General features: G+C 31.2%; 1 long non-coding RNA gene across 1 annotated transcript; it reads right to left on the bottom strand.

Moving 5' to 3' along the window:
• Positions 1-9,418: 9,418 nt before the first annotated feature.
• Positions 9,419-10,114, bottom strand: LOC124374807. The gene is made up of 2 exons (XR_006923612.1): positions 10,082-10,114; positions 9,419-9,570 (listed from the first exon to the last, which is right to left on the bottom strand). It is a non-coding gene; the product is annotated as an uncharacterized LOC124374807 (long non-coding RNA).
• Positions 10,115-10,712: the final 598 nt, after the last annotated feature.

The following is a 10,712-nucleotide window of genomic DNA, read 5'->3' as shown; positions in this document are numbered from 1 at the left end:
TCTTAAGATTTTTGAAAATTATTAATACCTATATTCCTATTCATAATTTTTATTTAAAGTCCTACTCATTGTGTACAAGTGTATAATGTTTTATATAATATTTCTGACTGAAAAGAAGAAGATAAGACTACATGTAGACGTATTTCTTGATATGGAAGAATAGATTACAAAAGCTCAAAGAATTACTGTTTCCTGCTGTAACAAAAAGCTATAATAAATAATAATATACATATTAAATACAACATTACAGAAAAACCAGGATGGGAAAAATATTATAATTTATGTTATAAACTAAATATTACAAAGTAATTATGGTACATAATAACAAAATTGAAAACATATGTTATACGGGGAATGAACGATTTATTAACGTTCAAGTTAAAAACTGGTGCAAAGGTAATGCAGCTCTGTTTTATACTATACCGCTGTGTATTCATTTACAGTCAATAAATTAATCGTGACAAGGTTTTTGAAAAAACTGGGAATGGGCCTAGTATCAGAGTCACAGAAAAATCAAACGTAATGAAAAACTTGATGCCTCGTAACATTTAAGAGTAATCAATTTTATCCAATTGAAAAAATATGTAAAAAAACGAAAATGTACAATTATCACGTCTAAAACGATGATGAAGTAGTTCTTAAGGAATTCCTGTTTCTAGTGCTCCCTTGATGACAAAAAATAAAATAAATCTGGAAAGCACTGTAGACTTGAAACTATTTTGTAAAATCGTTTAAAAGACAAAGGACATATCGCAAGAAGTTTAACACAAAGCGTTTGTACAAGCCTGGGATCTGCGTTGTGAAACGTTATTGTTGACGGAAGATCACCAAAGATCAGGGTCTGTCGCATTATTGGCTCAAGAAATCCACCCAGTATCCCGCTCGGTTTTCAGCGTTACACAAGAACTGATCCAGCGTATCTCACGTGATATTACGTCTCATTGCCCCCATATGTTCTGCTTCTCATTGGCCCTTGAAAAGATGTACTGAAGCAACAAAATGGATTTGATGTTGGGCTGTAGACTGTTAATCAAGAGCGATTAACCACGTCAACACTCAAATCCAGTGCTTATGTGATTTGCTTTTATTTTGATTGTATATGATAAAATTTGTAGACCTTGTAAAAATTTCGAAAGCCTTTACATTTTCACTTTTTAAAAACACAAAACAGTATAGAAAGACAATTGAACTAATTATTTACTTCGTATAAAAAGACTTAGTAGTAAAGGTTTTTGAACCACAACGTGATCTTAATGATAATAAGGTTCGTTCCCGTTCTCTGATGTGTCGTCATCGCTATGTCACGATTTGAAAGCAATCATAAAAACAAAAATAAAAACAATAAAATGTTAATATCGGATCGCTGTTTAACTAAGTAAAAAGGAACCTCCTATTAGGCAAAATGCCTTGGAGGCCCTAACATTTTTATGTGCTTTTCTATTAAAGAATATATTTCCATTGAACAATTTCATTTTACTTGTATGTCATAATATATATATATATATATATATATATATATATATATATATATATATATATATATAGTATGTGTGTGTGTGTTGTGTATGTGTATGTTTTGTGTGTGTGTGTGTTGTGTATGTATATGTTTTGTGTGTGTGTGTGTGTGTATATATATATATATATATACATATATTGTACTCAATATAATGTAAGCATATATATATATATATATATATATATATATATATATATATATATATATACATATATATAATTCCAATAAACATTGAATCGCAAAAAGTACTTGCTCCGCCGGGAGTCGAACCCGGATCTCTCACTTGCCGGGTGAATGTGCTACCATTACACCACAGAGCGCTTACTTTTTCCGATTCAATTATGTTGTATTTGGCCGTATCTGTCACATATGCGTTTATATATATATATATATATATATATATATATATATATATATAATTAAATAATAAAAGAATTAATTGTTATGTAATTTTAAATTGTTTGTTATTCTATGTAGTTAAGAATAATTTTTAGTTTGTATGTATTTTGAGTTTTGCTTTTACTTTTTGGTTAGTCATGGCAAGGAAATTTATTTATCTATGTATTTTTATACAAAAGTTCAGTTTATTTATGTATAGATGATTGTATTTAAGAAATTGAAAGTATTTTGCAAATTGAGAAAATAAAGAATTTATTATTCATTATATCTATAAACTCGCTACGTACTCTTGGCCAATAGTTGTCACTGGTTGGATACCGCCAAAAAAATATTGTGACCTTTGTTCTTTTGTCCATTCTATAATAACTAGTGTTGGTCTTAATGGGTTTTAGAAACAGTGTGCATAAAGCTGACACACTACACATTTCTTTTAAAGGTGGCCTTCTATGTGTGAATTTAGAACGATTTGTTCTGTTATCCGCATTGTTATTATTCTTTGGAAGACGTTAGATTATAGATTATTATTAAACGCAATTTTACCTTTTTGGAAAACTTCCATTTACCTTCTAAACCTTCAAACCCATCGACAAAAATTAAATTAAATTCAAACACTAAGAAATCTCCAATTATTGAATCCAATTTAGTGTTTAATAAATGAATTATAAACAAAAGAAATTGATTTTGAATTCGAACATTTGTTGACCTTAATTGAATTATCTTTCGTACATCGTGTATAAAGGATTACCCTGACGTTCATCACATAAGGCAAGTCACTATGCACATTGTAATCTATACCTCTGCTGTAATCTGTTGATGTGGTATTTACCGCTATACCGTGTACTTTGATCATCACACCCTTTACTCACTATCTGACCTTATCACCTTTGACCTTTGTAATTTTCAAGATTAACGTATTTCGTTTAATAAAGTATTAATGTTAGTCTTATCCGGTTGTGTACAAGATTATTTTACTAACAGAATTGAACATTGCGCAATTATATCAACATTTTCTTTATTTGAGTTGAAGTTATGAGTATAAAATTATTAATAAAAGTATGAAATCATAATGACATATTACCGGAACTAGTAAAACCGTTAGAGTCATACAATTGCCATTGTAAAAGGTACCATTAGAGGCCAAAGCCATTGTAAATAACTTACATTGTGTACATTAAAAATGCTTTCAAAATAAATTACATCTTCTCCTTATCTATTCACATATGTTTTGTTATAAAACAATGCCTTCAAATCACGGCCATCACAGCCATCAGCTCACCAAGATCGTCACTTGCTCATGAAATCCTACAGCTTTTTAGTAACTCTTGTGTCAGGTTTTAATGTATTTATAAAGACAGGAGACAGCCTAAAGATACACGACCCTAGGTGTCATATCACTACATGGGAGTTAAAGTTAATATAAAAAGTTTAAGAAAATGTGTGGAACAGCTATATTGAGAACGCTAGTTTCGTCTCATGAAAACAGTTAAAGAAAGTCGGTTAAGGACTAAAACCACTATTACTTCATACTTCTCTGTTATGTTGGTACTCCGAAGAGACATAGCTCTCTCACTCTCTCTCTCTCTAGCTAGATAGCTAGATTTGAAGTTAACATTCCCCACCAACATCATTGTAACCTATTTTTTACATATTATTTTGTTCTTATTAGTATTTTATATAATGAAAAGAAAATACATATAATAGTAATAATCTAATAAATAATAATAATATATATAATATAAATAAATATTATATATAAATTTATGTTATATTCATATAACATTATGTTATTCCGTAACTTGTTGAACATTATATATAATTATCAATGATCTGCATTAGATGATTGCAGTACGATAAGCTATACATTTTCTTGCAACTAATTGGTCAAAGCAACAGGCAATAGCCCTATACGGTGAACTGGTTGATGTCGTCTTGGCCTTCGTTCCTTTTGTTCTGAGTGTCTGGAGGTTGACTCACGAATGCAGTCCGTGGAGCGAGCACATTGTGCATTCTCCCGTTCTTTTTCCTCTTCACAGTCATAGCCAAAGGCTAAAGTGAGGAAAGATTTTTTTGTAAATATTGGTAGCTAATTTTGGATAGGAAAGAAATTGTGTAATTTATCAAATACTGACCAATTAAAGCTGTATGTAAACCGCCAATCTCTCTCTCTCTCTCTCTCTCTCTCTCTCTCTCTCTCTCTCTCTCTCTCTCTTTCTCTCTCTTTCTCTCTCTCTATTACTGTTTCGTTCTTGCGTGGACGTTGTTCGATTTTAGACGCTACACTTAGCAGAATGGGCCTACCTAAACATTCAATTATACAGCAATTCAATTATTCAGGTAATTATCATCTTCTTACCTTGGACGTCTGTTTAAGTAGACATATTTTAGCGATGGTGAACAATCAACTACACTCACACGTTATCGAATCCTCCGTATGCCACACATGATTGCACCTGTATCATATATTATACTCTTCGTGTATTATTGGGAATTGTGGATCATAGGTAATTTCCATATACGAGGTTATTTATTAAACTAATGATATCCATTAAAGTTATTAATTCTTTAACAGGTTTTGATGTATTGCCTTTAGTTTATTGTCTCTCTTCCTTAATGATTGTCCAACTCTATTTTTGGTCAATCCATCGAAATCGGTCTTTGCACTTTTTTTTAACTTTACAAATGTTCTAGTTCTTAATTAAGTTTAAGTATATGTGTAAAATTCAAATTTCAAAAAGGACAATAAATTATGATCTTAGAATACATTACCTAATCAATAGCTAAAATGATAATTTAATTTAACTTAATGATAATTTCTTAAAATTCATTAGAAGGATATCAATTAATATTAAAATGTTTGAAGCACCACAATAAAATATACTTTTTATTAAAAACTACTTGGAAACAAAATGCCTGCGGTAATTCATGGGGAGAGTTGATTGCGACTCCGGCATTATTAATTTTGATGAATAAAACAAATATTCGTGAATAACATAAGCTTTGATGGGTTCCCCATGATTCATGCAGGGTGAATATAATTTTTTAACAATACAGAGTTTTCACACGCCCTTCAAATTGAAGTAATAACATAATCTGATAATCTTAGTTGGCTGAGCGTTAGAAAAACCTATCACTCGAGAAGATGGAAAAAAATGCCATTTCTGCCTCTCAATACATCTCGAGAATGATTCCATAATGTTATCACTCGTAACAGACGACATCCTTATGAATTGCATCTTCATTTTGATTTTATTTACACCAACTAGAAAAAAATGTCTAAATATCAATTTAAATATATTGCTTTAGGATCTAAGGTGTCCTGTTTTATAGTGTGTCTAGCTGTTTCCCGCGGCTTCGCACGCTTTTCGTAATCTTTGCCTGCATATGAGCACTTCTGGTTCAAGTGAATATACCACTACCCAAGTATAGTAGTAGTATAGTAGTGGTTCAAGTGTTATGGGGTTTTATCTTTGCCAGGAACGAAGAAACCTGTTAAAAGTGCATGTCTGAAGCCATTGTACACGTAAATGTACTTTATTATAAAGTGGTCTTACACTAAGGCTTTAAGTTTAACCAGAAATTGATTTTGAAGGAAAATATATATCACAACCTAGCGCCTTCATATAGTGTTTGGGAATTTAATCTACTTAAATGTTACGTAATTGTAGTTTATAATGTACAGGCGCTTTTAAAACTGTTATCTCTTGCAGCGTAGCCTGGTAGAGGCAGATAAACATTAATATATATTAATCTGTATGTCCTTTATACAATGGTAAACTATTTGACCGACCGTTATGAAAATTTATATATAACAACGGTTCTATGTTATATAACAGTTGATGTTTAAATAATTAATTATTACCCCGCTGTTACCAATCAGATACTCATTCCTTATTATAAAACAGCAAAAACCTGCTGTGTAGTGTAATACGTGAGGAGTCAATATCATAACTTTTTTACACATTTAGTTAACTTTGTTTATCATGGTTGTTTTTATAATTAAATTCTCTACAATCTGCATTAGGAAAAACAATTTGTTTATTGGTCATTTAACAATGTTATTCGACTTCAAACATTTAAGACGGTATTTTTGTTATTAGATTTTTGGCAAATTTCATACTTTTTCTCAAAAACTGATCACACTACAACCTCTAGAGTGGTTTTATTTGATTTTTCAGGTGATTTTCCTTATATATCCATCTTATTTGAGTTAAAAAGTAAGAACAAAACCTTTCAGAATCACTAATTTCACCACGTGAACTGAAAACAAAGCAAAATCTTTCGCCAGCCATTACTCAGTACCTACCTTTATATAAAATTTTTTTCTTATTTTTAGCTCTACAATCACGTCTTAAAATATTTTATCATATTTCTGACTCACCGTGTGTGTGTATTTTTTCAAGGACAAAGATTATGTTTTATGCCCATTGATGTAACTCGCCACCGGGTGGCGCTGCAAAAATTAATACTTTTAAAATCGCCAGAATATTATGCAATTACGAGACAGTTACGTATATTAAATAGCCAAGCACTATTTGAAGGCGCTAAGTTATGATATATATATGTCTTTAAAATAAATTTATTATTAGGCATTGCCTAAGTGAGTCAGTGTAATTACGAATTAAATTTACATGTATGTATGTTTCAATTACGAACCGGGACAAATACCAATTCCTTACATTGTAAATGTCAGTATCATGTACACTGTATAGTATAAACATCTGATGATGCGGTAATTGCCTAAAGTATCTTGAAACAAAGTCCGAGTCAGATGTTTCCGTAAGGCCTTAAAGCTGGTATATTTTACAAATGAAATGATGTGATAAAACGGTTAACCATTTAGAGGCTCACAAACCATTAGTCTGCGATCGCGTGGAACTAATTGTACACTGGGCGGTAGTAACACAGTTACCGTTATTCACTTATTTAAGTCCGCTTATTTACGAGCTGGTAAACACTATAGATTGTTTCTAAGCTAACTGCTATGCCACTAATGTTTGCATCGACTTAACAGTTATTTGTTTTAAAATAGCTTGTTTCCTAATTAATTAAATTTAAAACAGATAAGAATAATTTTGCAGTTGTTAATAATAATATTGTTAGATTTGAGATTTTCATTAAAACTATGATTCTTTCGATATTGAGATTAGACCCTTCTTAGTAAAATTCTTTTAAATGGTACTTTGCTCAATCAAAATAGAAGTTATTATTGTATCCTAACATAATATTACGTTATAATCACATATCATCTAATTCTCCTATTAGTAAAAAATTAGATTTGATATCAAGAAAACTTTTTTAATTACATTAATAAATGTATATAAACATACTAATAAATATTAGATAGAAATTTACATTACGTTTGCATAAGACAATATTATTTCTTAACTAGTTATGTATTATAGTATATAATTCTCAATGATTTGCATTAGATGATGGCTGAATAACCAGCTATGACTTTTCTTGCAACAAATTTGTAAGAGCAGCAGTCCTTTTATCAAGTTCCCAGACTTAGTGAAGGACCCTGTGAAAATTTTTTTGCGAGGAGAAACAAATTCTTGTGTTGTGTTTTTTGGTAGATAAAGACCGCTTCGGTGAGCTAGCAGTTCCATATTATACACATCTTTAACCTCTCTCCATATTTCTTTACTTTCTCCTAAACACAAAGAGTTTTTATTTGTTTGTATGATAATCATTTGATATCTAGATGTTTATTAATAGGGATACTTGGGTATTAAATCCCCTGTTCATTTCTTTGATTTACTGTTTGATTAACAATATAATCCCATTACACGTGGAATTAGTTATTTATTGCCCTTTTAATAATATTTGTACCCCAATAAATAGTAATAAATTAACAATATAACTTTTAGCAAAATACGTTGTAGTGATTGTTTAACCTCACTCGGTTTTCTCATTAAAACGCGCATCGTGCTTCTTGCAGGTAAAAACTAAAATTAAAAAGTTATGGTTAATCTGAAAAGTGTTCAATGTAAATAAACTATTAGGTAATTTCTCTATGATTTTTGAATTAGTAGCCTAACTAAAGATACTTATATTGAAGTTTCTAATAATGAATCTACAACATTATATTGCATTTTTATTAGATTTAACTGGATTTAAGTTTAACATGCACCGTTTAGGCTCGAGATCTGGTTTAAAATGTACAATTTTCAGAAATTAATAGTTGATTTATTTTAGGTAAGATATGAAAATAAAATACAAAACTAGAAATTTAAAATTATTAAATTAAAAGGTCAAAGAATAAAAAGAAACCAAAGAAACGACTAACGACATGAAAAAGCTCATAAATATTACACGTTATAATCAAAGTTAAATTGTTTCATACACATAGATAATTAATTACGCTAACCTTTATACCACAAGCCCTATAAAATATTACTGTCACTTAAATATAGTATTGCACGTATCAACTACTGACTTATGGAAAGTAATAAAATTGGTAAAATTTGAATAATAATAAAGTAGAATTTTAAAGTCACTATGGACCTATCAAATGTTTTTAAAAAATAGTGCCATATTGTTACATTTAACGATATTAAATACTTTATTATAGTTAGAATTAGAATAGGGAACTCCATATATTAAAAGGTTCATTAATAAATTACTATGAATAGATTATTACATATCACAGACTTCATCTGACTTTGGAGAAAGACAAAGGTCAAAGGTGATTGGATCAGCTAATGAGTCAAAGGCGGAATGATCAAAGCGCTTTGCCCGGTGGCAAATACCACATCATGGTAGCAGATGAAATATAGTCGTAAGCGGCATAGCGTAAAAAACAAATTAGTATAAACGAATTTGTATTACCATGAATTTAGTATTTGTTATTAGTATCGTATGAAACATTTCATCAGAATAGTTGATTCAGAATTCCTTCACGAAGGGTCATCACTAACAATGAAACAGGTCAGAGAAACACGGGATAATATTCAGTTTCTGACATTTATTCTATAATATGCTACGATATTGTTGTATTTATTGTATTAAGTTAGTACAGGAATACGTACGATTACTGCATACTCTGGTCAATAAATTTTCCAAATTATGTAAATCTGTAAACTCAAAATATGTTTATGTTGGAAATAAATCATTATATCCTGGATCAGTTTTTGTAAAGAGCTGAAAATTGAGTTTCTTATAGGACAGATCCTTGCGGAGCCAATATTGTGACTGACGGTGATCTTTGGCCATTCTTCTACACAATAAGAACTTGGCTTTGTACTGGGGCCTCAGTATAAGTGTGTTATTAAATTGTAAATTGTTAAAATTGTCTTTTTATTTGCCTGTTTGTCAGAATGCTATGTTTGCAAGTGAATTGTAAAAATTGATTATGTTTGTCAAAGGACGGATGGTAGTCATTTGAAAAATATCAGAATACACAAAAACACATATATTTTGAACATTCCGAATGGCATTGAAAAGTGAATAATAGTATAAATAATTTTATTAAATCTACTGTTGGCCAAGGAAATAGTTAAAAATAGTAAAATGTATTTTTAATTAATGAGAATTGGGGTAAAGAAATTTCAAACGTCAACAACAGCAGTTCATGAGATAGTTGTAGTCGTGACACAGCAGAGGAGACAGGGGCGGACATAACATGTTGGCGGGGCACGATATCGGGACACGATCTGGAACATTACAAAGATGAGATAGTTGTAGTTGTGACACAGCAGAGGAGACAGAGGCGGACAGAACATGTTGGCGGGGCATGATATCGGGACAGGATCTGGAACATTACAGACATAAGATAGTTGTAGTCGTGACACAGCAGAGGAGACAGAGGCGGACTGAACATGTTGGCGGGGCATGATATCGGGACAGGATCTGGAACATTACAGACATAAGATAGTTGTAGTCGTGACACAGCAGAGGAGACAGAGGCGGACAGAACATGTTGGCGGGGCACGATATCGGAACATGATCTTAAACATTACAGACATAAGACAGTTGCAGTAGCGACACAGCAGATAAGACAGAGGCGGACATAACATGTTGGCGGGACACGATCTGGAACATTACAGACGAACGAACGTGTTGTTTGGAAAAAGTAAATTTGTTTTGTAAACCTATTGACAAGTTTTATTATATAATTGTATTTTGCTATAGGAGAAAGCAATGATTATTTTTTTGGGATCTTACCGAAAGGGAGAGCACAGCCACAGCAGAATCCCCCAGACTATGGGCGGCAGAGTCCTACATTCGGCAGGGGGGCATGCCCCACAGCCAGGCGGACGCATTGGCATCATCGCTACGTAAGGGTTGGAGGCAGGAGTCGTTCCTTAATACAGTCAGAGCACAAAATGTTTCGAATATGAATATGTATATTCCGTAATTGGTATAACAATATATATGTTGAAGGCAACAACCATTTTTCTTTTAAGACTTATGTTGAAATATAAAATACTTTGATTTAAAGCATGAAAATGTTTAATACACTAAGTACCGTGTATAGTAACATTAGAATACGTTTGAATACAAACATATATCTAATAGAAGATTAACTTTGAAATACGCTAGTTTTTATTCGTAATGTAATTGAAAAGAATGACGCTTAAACCATAGCTGTAAAACTGGGTAGGTAACATTTAAATCTTTATCAATTCTCAATCAATCAACCGCCGAAATAAATCGCTTTTTTACATTTACCAAAATATTACGAAATTTTTAAGGTTTTAATACTTGAAGTCATAAAATTTATAGCAAGGTTGGCTTAATGATATTATTATAAATAAAATCATAGCCAATTGTGGAAATAATTCTGAAAACTAAT

Source organism: Homalodisca vitripennis, unplaced genomic scaffold (genome assembly GCF_021130785.1).
Source record: "Homalodisca vitripennis isolate AUS2020 unplaced genomic scaffold, UT_GWSS_2.1 ScUCBcl_10235;HRSCAF=19018, whole genome shotgun sequence".
NCBI classification, from domain to species: Eukaryota; Metazoa; Arthropoda; class Insecta; order Hemiptera; family Cicadellidae; genus Homalodisca; species Homalodisca vitripennis.
This window is presented reverse-complemented; position numbering and strand designations above follow the sequence as displayed.